Source organism: Mustelus asterias, chromosome 15 (genome assembly GCF_964213995.1).
Source record: "Mustelus asterias chromosome 15, sMusAst1.hap1.1, whole genome shotgun sequence".
NCBI lineage: Eukaryota > Metazoa > Chordata > Chondrichthyes > Carcharhiniformes > Triakidae > Mustelus > Mustelus asterias.
The window spans coordinates 73,906,983-73,919,486 of NC_135815.1; the positions used below are offsets into that span (position 1 = coordinate 73,906,983).

General features: G+C 40.0%; 1 protein-coding gene across 3 annotated transcripts in view; it reads right to left on the reverse strand.

The window, feature by feature from the left end:
• The window catches only part of agpat4 (1-acylglycerol-3-phosphate O-acyltransferase 4 (lysophosphatidic acid acyltransferase, delta)), a 105,864-nt gene that overhangs the window by 57,004 nt on the left and 36,356 nt on the right, over positions 1–12,504 (reverse strand). The window lies entirely within an intron of this gene.

A 12,504-nucleotide genomic window follows, 5' to 3' on the forward strand; every position in this document is an offset into this window, starting at 1 on the left:
GGAAGTGTTACACTGATCAAGTAGGATGCTTGGCCTTGGTTTTGGCCAAGGTATACTGTTGGAAAGAACAGGAGATAATGTCAGCAATGAGCATTCATAGAGTCATAGAAACCCTACAGTGCAGAAGGAGGCCATTCGGCCCATCGAGTCTGCACCGACCACAATCCCACCCAGGCCCTACCCGCTAATCCCTTTTTTTTACCCGCTAATCCCTCTAACCTACGCATCCCAGGACTCTAAGGGGCAATTTTTAACCTGGCCAATCAACCTAACCCGCACATCTTTGGACTGTGGGAGGAAACCGGAGCACCCGGAGGAAACTCACACAGACACGAGGAGAATGTGCAAACTCCACACAGACAGTGACCCGAGCCGGGAATCGAACCTGGGACCCTGGAGCTGTGAAGCAGCAGTGCTAACCACTGTGCTACCGTGCCGCCCTATTCAAAATAGAAATAAATTATTTCCCTAGCACCATTCTTTGCCATCAGTACAAACGTTCCCAAAAATAAAAGACAAATATAACCATTAAGAACTATTAATTTTCTACCATGAATTTATAACTTTCACTGTGCCAAATACCAACAAAAATCTCAAAAGGTCAACAAGCCAGTATTTCGCATACAATCTGTTATACCACAAACCACAGAATCCATTCTCAAATCACAAACTGAGTTGGCAAAGTTTAAAAAGAATAGAAACACCAGGGCAAACTTAATTCAGAGCACATGCATCTTGTGAGATTCACCTTTAGGATAACATTTCCAGCAACTCAGTGACTCTATTGCCATCAAGTTCTCATTCTAATAAACCTTCATCTAGATTTTTCTTGAAAAGGATTAATAACTTTCAACTTGGTGCCTATTCCAAATATCTATTGTTGCTTTTCTGAGGCAAGTGACAGGAGGAGCAAGGAGGAAGTAATTCCTTCAGGAACATTGCTAAACACTCGTATTGCTTAAAACTTTCACCCAATTGGCTAATCATTAAGTAACAATGCACAGGGGAAGAAATAATAACCCTAAAATAAGAGAACACTCCAAGACGCTTAATCAGACAAAGTTTGACAACAAGCCAAAGGAGATTTAGGACAGTTGAGCAAATGTTTCATCAGAGATAGATTTTAGAGGAAGATTTTAAAACAGAAAAAAATTCAGTCTTCCCCTCCTAAAGGGATATTGCACTGGATGGGATGAGGAAGGAACACTATATGGGAGTGGGATTGGGTGGCCACAGAAATCAACTTCTAGACTCGAGCTCCCAGAACTTGGCAGCAGTGCCAGAAGTCAAATAAACCTTACATGTGCCAAATCTCATTCACCCATCACACTTGTGCTCATTATCTATATTGGCTCCAGTTCAAACAACATCTTGATAAAAATTTTCATTCTGGTCAAGATAATGAATGGATCTTTAAAGAACATCTTATATCCACTGCACCACTAAACTCTCATGCTGCTCAAGCATCAAAGCCTCATCATTCATTCATCAGCAGTCCAGAGCACTTTTGCCTCACATCCAACATTCATAAGAACCCATCCTCACACCTTCCAATAGTGCTAGTCTCTCATCTCTTGCTGCCTCAAATATATGACAGTTGTTCATCTACGGTAGGCAAAAAAGGTATATTTCAATTTACTTAATCAACCCATTTAATCCAGGAGCCATATATCATACTCCATTTGCTACCATGCTGCCCATTCACTTCACCCGTCTCTCTCTCTCTTTGCATCCTTCTGAGTCCTCCTCACAGCCTATATTCCCACCACCTTTATATTGTCAGCAAACTTAGATACATCACTCCTGGTCTCTTCATCTAGTCATTAATATAGATAGTAACTAGCAAAGTTTCCAGCATTGATCTTTGCGGCACTACACTAGTTACAACCTGTCAACTTGAAAATGCCTCATTTATTCCCATTCGTTGTTTCCTCCATCCATGCTAATCTATTATCCCTAACTCCATGGGCCCTTAACTTGTGCATTATCCTTCTGTGAGGTACCTTATCAAATGCTTCTATGTCTACTGGCTCGCCCTTTATTTAATCCTACTAATTACACCCTCATTTTCTAACACCATTTCCCTTTTGTGAAACCATGTCAACATAGAAAATCATATTAATGCGCAAAATCGTTTTCCTGATGACCAGTCAGGTTAATTGGCATTCGGTTTCCAGTTTTCTCCCTCTTTTTAAAAAAAAAATAGCTTAAATAAAATTGCATTTGATTACTTCGGATAAGCTTCGATTCTTCTAGGACATTGGGAATTTTGGAAAAGCACAACTAGTGCCTCCACTATGTCTGCAGCCAACTCTTTTAGAACCCTAGCATATAGACCTGGGGGGTTGTCAGCTTATTGTTCTTCAAGTCTCTCCAATACTCTTTGCTGATATTAAACATCTTAAGCTCCTTACTTTTAGTAGCCCCTTTGTTGTTATTCTCTATTGCTGGTATGTAATTTGCACCTTCTACTGTGAAGACAGACATAAGATATTTGTTCAACATCTCTGCCATTTCCTCATTCCCCATGATAATTTCTCGTGTCTCTACCTCTACAGGACCAGTGTTTACCTACTCTCCTTTTCATATACTTGAAGCTCTAACAGTCTGCTTTTATATTCCTAGTTAGTTTATTTTCAATCTATTTTTCCCCTTATCAATCAATTGTTAGATAGTCCTTTGCCAATTCCTAAACAATTCCAATTCTCAGGCTTACAACCATTCTTTGCAGAATTTTAAACCCTCTTTTAATACAATACAACTATCAACTTCCCTAGTGAGACATGGATTAATCTTGTTTTTTTACTGGAATTTTTTTATGAATGATTGTGAATTCATAGAATTCATAGAATAGTTACAGCACAGAAGGCGGCCATTCAGCCGAATCATGTCTCTTCCAGCTCTCTGCAAGGGTGACTCACATTGTTTCATTCCCCTGTCTTTTCTCAGTAACTCTGCAAATTTTCTCTTTGGGTAATTGTCCAATTATACTTTGAAGGACACAACTGAATCGGTCTCCACCACAGCCTCAGGCAACACATTTCGGATACCAATAACCCATTCCATAGAATGAGATCAACTAAACCTTGCTGCCAGTTTCCTTACATGTGCCAAATTCCATTCACCCATCATACTTGCGGGTGGGTAGATGCTCATCATCTATATTGGCTCCAGAGCAAACAACATCTTGATTAAAATTTTCATTCTGGTTTTCAAATCTCTTCTTGGCCATGCCCCTCCCCATCTCTATAATCTCCTTTAACCCTAGAGCCTCAAGAGATATTTGAGCTCCTCCAATTCTGTCCTCTTGAACATCCCCAGTTTTATTTAAGCTATCATTGGTAGCTGCAATTTTAGTTGCCCAGACCCCAAGCTCTGGCACTCACTCCCCATACTTCATGCTTGTCTACCCACTCCATTCACTTAAGAGGCTCCTTAAAACCTTCAACTTTGACCAAGCTTTTGGTCATTTGGCCTATTATCTCAGGACATTTTAAGAGTCTTATAACAATTTGAAGACAAACAAACTAGATGGATCTAAAATGTTCAATGAACACAAATTTTCCCCAGAATCCAATAAATAGCGTTAGGTCTGTTCAAAGCCAAGTCCTAATGCAATCAATAGAGCTACTTTAAGCTAAATTAGTCTTACGCACATTTGTATATCCCAGAAGCAACAAACTCACCCACATTTCAGCTTTGCAACAAAATGACCCAAAAAACCTGCCATTAAAAAATTACTTTTCCTTTCAGTTGCATTAATTTTGAATGTGCTCGGTTATCACAATTAAGTCTCCAGCCCTTAGGTAAGGACTTTGAAGCCATATAATTAGTTTACTTTGTGGTAACTTTATTAGTTTTGACAGGAGATTTTTGCCAAAACTACCAGCCAGCTTCAATCACCACAACACTTAATATTTTTCTATAGCTCTGCCTGGGCTAGAAGATGGCAGATTTTATGACTGGATTTCATTTGGCTCACCAATCTTCTTCTCCCCCCTTTCCTGAGAGCAATCAAACTAAGAACAGTGGAAATTTTGCTGGAACATACATTAACAAATGTCATTATTTCAGATTATTGGGTGTCAAAAGTTGAACATTAGCAAACGGGCCATCACAGCTGAAACCAAAGCCTGTCTTCACACGTGCAGTATTAGTGTAGATTGCCGAATGGTGATGAGGAGTGGGAACCCCAGATGATTTTCATTTCCCCAATGCAGTGTTTCCATCACTGCATTGGGGAAATGAAAATCACTTTTACTAATGCACACTCAAGACCTATTAACATGGCAGAGTCGTAGGATTGAATCTGGAACTGTCTTGAGTATGTATGGCTTGGTCACTTTATTTGCAGTAATAATTCTGGGGTCAGTTCACAGAATTGTTACAGTACAGAAGACAGTTATTTGGCTCATGGTGACTGCACCAGCTCTCTGAATAAGTAATTCTCCTACTATCATTGCCTCCCTTTTCCCTGTAACCCTTCATATTTCTTCTTTTCAGATAACAGTCTAATTACCTTTGGAATGCCTCAATTGAAAGAGTCTCCATCACTCTCGAAACACATTCCAGCTCTTAACCATTCGCTGCATGAAAAGGTTTTTCCTTGTGCAACCTTGGCTTCTTTAGCCAATTGCTTTAATTCTGTGCCCTCTTTTCTCAACCCTTTCATGAGTGGGAACAGTTTCTTCCCATCTATTCTGACTACATCCCTCAAGATTTTGAATACCTCGATCAAATCGCCTCTCAGCTTTTGTTTCTCAAAAAAAAAAACAGTCCAACTTCTCCAATCTATCTTCATAACCTATGTTCCTCATCTCTGGGTCTCAAATCTTTTCTGCACCCTCTCCAATGCCTTCTCGTCTTTCCTACAATGCCAGAACTGGACAGAATACTTCAGCTGAGGCCACACCAGTGTTTTATACAAGTCCAACACAGCTCCCTTGCTTTTATACTCAATGCTCCTAAAGTGGTTAATTTTAGCAGGAAGAACAAGGAGAAACAATATAAAAAGATGGGTACAATTCTAAAGGGGGTGTAGGAGTAGAGGGACTTGGATGTATATGTGCAGTCTAGGCTACTGAATGCTTTAGTAACTGCGCTCTCAACCTGTCCTGTCACCACTGAAAATGGTACATATACACAGAGGTCCCTTTAGAGTTGTACCCTTTATTTTATATTGTCTCCATGTTCTTCCTACCAAAATTAATCACTTTACATTTCTTCATCTGCCACTTCCCTATCCATTATACCAGCTAGTTTATAACCTTTTGAACTCCTCACATTTCACAATGTTTCCAAGTTTCAAATTATCTGCAAATTTTGAGATTGTGCCCTGTGCACCAAGGTCTAGGTCATTAAAGTACATCAGGATAAGCCCTGGGGAACTCCATTATTAACATTTCTCCAGTTCAAAAAATATCCATTAACCACTACTCTCGGTTTCCTATCACTCAGCCAATTTTGTATCTTTGTTGCTACTTTTCCATGTCATTCCATGAGCTATAACTTTGCTCATAAGTCTGTATCAAATGCCATTTGGAAGTTCATGGACACCAGACCAATAGCATTTCCCTTATCAATCTCCTCAAGAAAGCTCCAGCAAGTTAGTTAAACATGATTTTCATGAATAAATCAGTTATGATTTTCCTTAATTAAGCAACATTTGGGCGGCATGGTGGCAGTGGCAAGCACTGCTGCCTCACAGCCAGGGACCCGGGTTTGATTTCCGCTTGGGTTACTGTCTGTGTGGAGTTTGCACGTCCTCCTCGTGTCTGTGTGGGTTTCCTCCCACAGTCTGAAAGATGTGCTCGTTTGGTGCATTGACCTGAACAGGCACCGGAGTATGGCAACTAGGGGAATTTCACAATAACTTCATTGCAGTGTTAATGTAAACCTTACTTGTGACTAATAAATAAACTTTACTTTGTGACAATTAATTTTATCCCAAATTACTGTTTCCAGAAGATTCCCCCACCACTGAAGTTAAGATGACTGGCCTGTAGGTGCTGGGCTCATCTTTATACCAGTTTTTGAACAACGGTGTAATATTTGCAATTCTCCAGTCCTCTCACACTCTAATGCCATCACCCGGTCCCAAGTCTAAAGAAGACTGGAAAATTATGGCCAGTGCCTCCAATTTCCCCTCTTTCTCTCAATATCCTTGGATGCATCTCATCCAATCCTGGTACCTTATCAACTTAAGTACAGATAACCCATCCAATACCACCTCTATCAATTTTTAAGTTAGCTGAAACAGATGCAGTGTGTACATGTTCTTTCCTGTCTGCAAAGAACAGGGGCTGGTGTATTAATATACATAGCTTCTAGTACACACACATGCGCCACACTTCTTGCCCGACTGACAATATTCAATTGGTTGAAGTGACAGCTGTTTGCTGATTAGGGTCAAGCTGCCTGGTTTAAATTTTAACCAACACTTGGCAGTTATCTGTCAGCCACCACTAACTGGTGCACTTGCCATGACAATGCCTCTGCCAATCAGAGTCAGCTTGCCAACCAATCAGCACTCTCTTTTCATATGGTATTTGCTGATTTCCCCTTATACTGGTATTCTTACAAAAAAAGTGTCCTGATGAATGAAACGTCCAGACCTTTGAAGGAAGTTGTGACTATATCCATTAGATGCTACACCATGGTGGGTTCCATAGGTGTGCTGATGAGACAATTCCCGTTCTGTGAAAGGTTGGGTTCCAAAACTTCTTGTGCAAAATGCTCAGCTTGGTTGGGCTGAACTCTTCAATGCTCCTCAATATTGAATGCAAGTCTTTTAGCAAGCTTTATAATGCACCAAACATGTGTACACCCATCAGCCTTCTTGTGTACCTTGCGTCATCAAAGTCCTCATCTGACTTATCTGGTGCAAAACACATGAAACTCGTTGTCCATTGAGCTGACACCTGCATTACTTCATCCTCCCGTCCTGGAACATTCCTACACTGGTTCCTGCACATTTGTGCCCTATGTGTCACTACATACAGTTCTTCTACCCAAGCTCTTAAAATATATGCAGTCTCAGGCTAAGCTGGTGGCAGAGAGTGGCCACGTGGCTTCACCTTCACCTTCACGGACCTTTTTTTATTCTTCCACAGACTGATGTGGCATTCTTGGATATCTGAAATGAATGCAGTGGCAAGCTTGAATTGTGGTGAAGGTGAAGAGAAGAAGTTGCTTATTGACACCATCTGAAGCTTGTGGATGAGAAGAGATTGTGAAATGAGGGGAGTAAGATAGAAAGAGGATTAGTTATACAGATACCAACCATCATCATCTATCCCTCCAGCATTAACAGTGGCCATAACCTCAGCAATGCCCCTTTCTTGAGCTCATCATGGTCTTCCCCACGGGTATCAAAATGTAGAGGGGCTTGTCCTTCTCCAGTTCTCCTGTTAGGTGCCACCTTTTCCTGCAAGCAAAAGTTGAATATCTTGCAGCATATTTGCGTAATGTGGCCATCAAAGCTGTCAGCATGTGCCAGCTGTGAATGCATAGTTTGTAATAGTGCCAAGTGTGAGAGAGTGAGGTAAAGCATAAGAATTGAAGGGGAAAGCCTTGATAGAAAATGTTGGTTGGTATGTTATGGAGGTGTAGCAAATGAGGCTAGTAATGCAGTTGAAGATTTGAATTGTGATGAAGGAGAAGAGAAGTTGTGTATTGACGCTTGTGAGTGAGGAGAGATTGTGAAATGAGGGGAAAAGATAGAAACATGATTAGTAATAGAGATACCATCATTGTCTCTCTCTCCAACATTAAGTGGCCATGGCCTCTGCGATGCCCCTTTCTGGAAGATTTAATGCACTGAGCTTTAAAACTGTATCAGAGCATTCAACTTCTTATTGCACCACATCCATGTTCTTGGAACTATACTCCTGGTATTGACCTCCACTGCCTCCTGAACATATCTCAATGGTCTTTTACTCTCCCCTCGCCAATGGATAAAAGGACCTCGCTCCTTTTCTCCAGGTCTTACACCAAAGCCTCCAATGTATTTTTGGAAATCTTGCTGCAAACTCTTATAGGCCACCTTCAATTTTTTACAGCACAGATTTGGTTCACAAAGGACTCTCACCAGCTCTTCCCCACCCAAATATAATTTATCAAGTAAACTTTAAACTGTTCTGTAAAGAACAAATCAGATTAGCTTCCTTCAACAGTCACAGATGGCTCCTTGCACTGCAGCAAATTTCAACTAGACCAAGGACCTCTTTCACAGAGTTATTGGTTCTTCAACTGCAGTGATGTTTGCCTCAGTGTGCATCCATAGAACACAGGACCCCATAGAAACTGCTTGGAATGAACCTCAACAAAAGCCACTCCATCAGGCCCACTGATTATTTGTGTGTAGTTAATGTAGCTGGCCACAAGCTGTAATCATGTAAAATGGTAATGCAATGCAATGAATGGGTAACTTCCCATGCCTATTTGAGATAATCCAATTTAGCCCCCATAACATTCAGATGAAAGCCAACTACCAGGCTCTCTTTCCTGTCCAATTTTCCAAGAACACAAATTAAAAAGAGAAATTATTTACTAGAACACGAAGCCCTGTAGAATAAAACTGCTTCAAGGTGGTGATCTGTGAGGCACAATGTTCGGTACAAAGAAAAATACAACTCGTCACTGAATGGTTCAATGGGAAAATACAAAAACAAGTCCTGAAGTGCAAATCAAACTCTGTTTAGGTGAAATGCTTGCCAAAAATATTTGGTTACATTTTAATTGACAAAAGCATTCCACTACCTATAATTTTTGTTTACATTTCTAGCTGTACATGCAGATCATCACTGGAACTCCAATGACCAAGAACTAGTTTTTCCACAGGGTTCACATATTGACAAGTCAGAGAGAAACTAACAGTTTTACCAAAAAATGCATTTCATATTTATTTAGTTTGAAAGATGATCAAGCAGTATAAATCTGAATCATTTGATATGCATGGTGCCCCACAATTATTAATTTGATGAGAGCACTGACTCAACAGCATTGATAAACCACCATGATGACTGGATAATTGAACTGCCAGTTCCTAGTACAAAAAAGCCAAGCATTAAAATACTACGTCCCTTTGCCAAAAAGTTAGATTTAAAGATACTGTGTGATCAACATTTCTAAAATCAGTATTAAGGAGCCTCCCGATAAAAGACATAATGAATAACAAGCCCGCCCAGAAGGCCATTCTAAAGTCATATCAGCAATTGCAAATTTAGAGAGTACCGATAATTTGCATATTTAGTAATCTATTGTAGGAATAAGAGGAGATTCAGCCTCTTGAGCCTGCCATTTGGTTACATTTAATCTGCATCAACTCCATTACCCATCTTCATTCTATAGTCCTGAATGCCTAGAACTAACATAAATCTATTGATTTCAATATTGAAAATTTTGAATGACCATATTGGGCAAAGGCGTGTTACACTATCCTTTGCAACAAGGTTACCTCCAATTCCCTAAGCTTAATTTTTGCCAGTGTGGAATCTTACAAAATGCTTTCTGGAAGGCCAGTAACATTATCTATCGATGTTTCACTTCCATCATTCTAGTGACCTCCTCAAAAGATTCAGTTATTAGTCAAACATAATCTTTGATCAGCCCCTACTTGTCCAAGTGCTCAGTTAACTTTATTATTGCTCCAGTAACCGCCCCACAACAGACTTTAAACTGATAGGTCTGTAGTTACCTGGTTTCTCCCGCCTTCTTTAAATAACAGAGTGACATTTATAATTTTCTAATCCACAGGCACAATCCCCAATTCTAGAGAGCTTTTGAAAAATTATGACCAATCCAGTGGCAATTTCTTCCAGTTACTTTCAATAGTGGGATGTGGAATCTCGTGTCTATCTTAGTCCGGTTACCTTCTCCAGTAACATGTTTCTTCATAAATATACAAATATTAAAGCCAAGGTCTGCCCTTGACTTATTTTTAGATTCTGTTGTACATTATTATCTCCTTCCACTGTAAAATGGACACAAAGCACTTAACAAATCTATTTCCTTCTTGTCCATTATAATCTCACTTGCATCGATCTTTAATCGGCTTAGCCTCGATATCACTAGCACTTTGTATTGCACTATAAAAAGGAGCTGTCTGGATTATGTTTATTGAATGACTAATCAACTCTAAGAGACATTCCAAACCAACATAACGATGCGAGTAAAAGTCAAGCCTATCTTAAAATATCTATGGACCAGAATTTAAGATCCATATTGTCACAAGCAGTAATGCATGTTATATGGCTGACTTCATGCTTGGAATATGACACTGTAGTGAACATAGATTAAAATGAAACTTCCAAACCGAACATACTGCATTTGGTAAAATACTAATTTGTATCTTTAATGATGCCAATCTTCTTTCCTGCAAGAATGTGTGTTTACAGAAATATTTTTCTAATCAGGTGTCATGCTTCAGCATCACTGGGTTTCTTTCGTGCAAGAATAGTTTTAAATAAATATATTATGAAAAAATCTTCTATTTATATAGCAGTTTTAACATTAGAAAATGTGCAAGGTGCTTCACAAGAGCAGAACTTGACATCAAGCCATGTAAGATAATAGGAGGGTAGAAGGTAGGGTTATCAACCTTCCCAGAATGGCAATGAGTGTCCTAGAATAGGCATTAATCTCCCGGTGGCCAACTATTGCCTTCCAGGAGATTTTAAATAGCAAAAATCAATAGCAGGACAGGCGAACAGGCCATACTTACCAAAGCAGGGGATTTTCACTCACATCTGTTTGTTTGGTCTGTGCCATTTTAATTCAGGCAATTGCACATGTGCGGGGCCTATAGTTATACCTTCAGTGCTTGTTGAACATTCTTCCGACACTCTAGCTGGCTGCTTCAGAGTGGAAAGTACGACATTATAGCAGTATGGACCACAACTTAAATAATCCAGGGGCAGCAGGAGCTAGGCTGCATTTAAAGGTCGGATCCCCTTTTACCTAAAACAGGCCAAAACCAAGGGAGAGGCTTTCCCCATGTTAAATTCCTTTAGGCAGGGAGATATTTCAAACATAGATAATTCCCTGGGAATGTGTTCATATTTTCAAGCGTTCCCAGACATGCGCTTGCCACACTGCCTGGCAGTTTCCCATTAAGGCATTTTTGCTGATGTCTCCCAGAACATATCCAGCCAGAGTTGGCAACCCCAGAAAGGCTAAAAGTTTGAACAGAGGTAGGTTTTAAGGTATATCTTAAAAACAGAAAAAGAGGTGTAGCGAAACAATTTCAGAGCTTAGGGCTTAAACGGCTGAAGGCATGTTGAAGCAGTTAAAATTTGGGATGCAGACACCTAGGCTGGAGGAGATTAGAGGTAAGGAGTGGCGAGGCTAGCAGGAAGGTGAAGACAAGCATGATAATTTTAAGGAACTGCTTAGCTGGGAACCAATAGATCAATAAGCAAGTGGGTAGTGGGTGAACAGGATTTGGCAGGAGTAAGGATGTGGGTAGAAGAGTTTTGGAAGATCTCAAAATTTATGGAGGGAAGAATTTGGGAGACCATTCAGGCATGTGTGGAATATTCAAGTTTGAAGGTAATAAAGGCATAATTGAGGGTTCCAGCAGTAAATGAGCTGACACAAGGGCCCAAATCTGACCATATTACAGAAGGCAGTCTTAGTGATGGTGTGGTTGGAAGATAATCTCAGGTTTAAATATGACACCAAGATTGCAAATCTCAGTTATCAAGAAGAAAAATGAAGTCAATGGCTAGGGAATGTAGCAGGGGCCAAAGTCATTACTTCAGTCTTTCCCAAATCTAACTGGGAGGAAATTTTTGCTTGTACAGTACTGGATGTCGAACAAACAGTCTGATAATTAAGTAGCAATGGAGAAGTGCACAGGTCAAGAGAAGTGGTGTTGTAAGGAAACGTGTGAAAACTAGTGCTGTTTTCAGATTATGTCACCAAGGATGTATGAGAAATAGGAGAGGACAAAGGATAATTCTTGGTGATGCCAGAAGGTAAAAATGTGGGTGCAGGAACAGAGTCACTGCAGGGTGATACTGTGGTTTCAATTAGATAGATAAGAATGGAACCAAGCAGATGCACTCTGGTGAAGAGGCACTGGAATATGTTGACATAATCTATCATATCAAAGACTGCACAAGTCATGAAGGATGACAAGGGATAATTTACCTCTGTCACAGTCACATCAGTGTAATTGGTTTTGGTAACGAGGCAAGGATTGAAATCAGATTTCAGCAATTCAAACATGGATTGGTGGGAATGATGGGCACAGATCTGGGAAGAGACAAAGTTAAGCGCTTTGGAAAGGAAGACGAGGTGGGAGATGGTTCAGTAGTTTGCACGTGCAAATGCATGCCATAAAAATTGAAGATACATGGAAGCTCATTTATAGAAATGATAATTCTGAATTCTAAATCAAGGAACAAATTGGCAGTTAATTCAATTCCCAGAACCATTGCAGAATTTTAAAAATCATTTAACATAGCTTTAATATCCAAGCACTCAATCCTCAAAAGAACA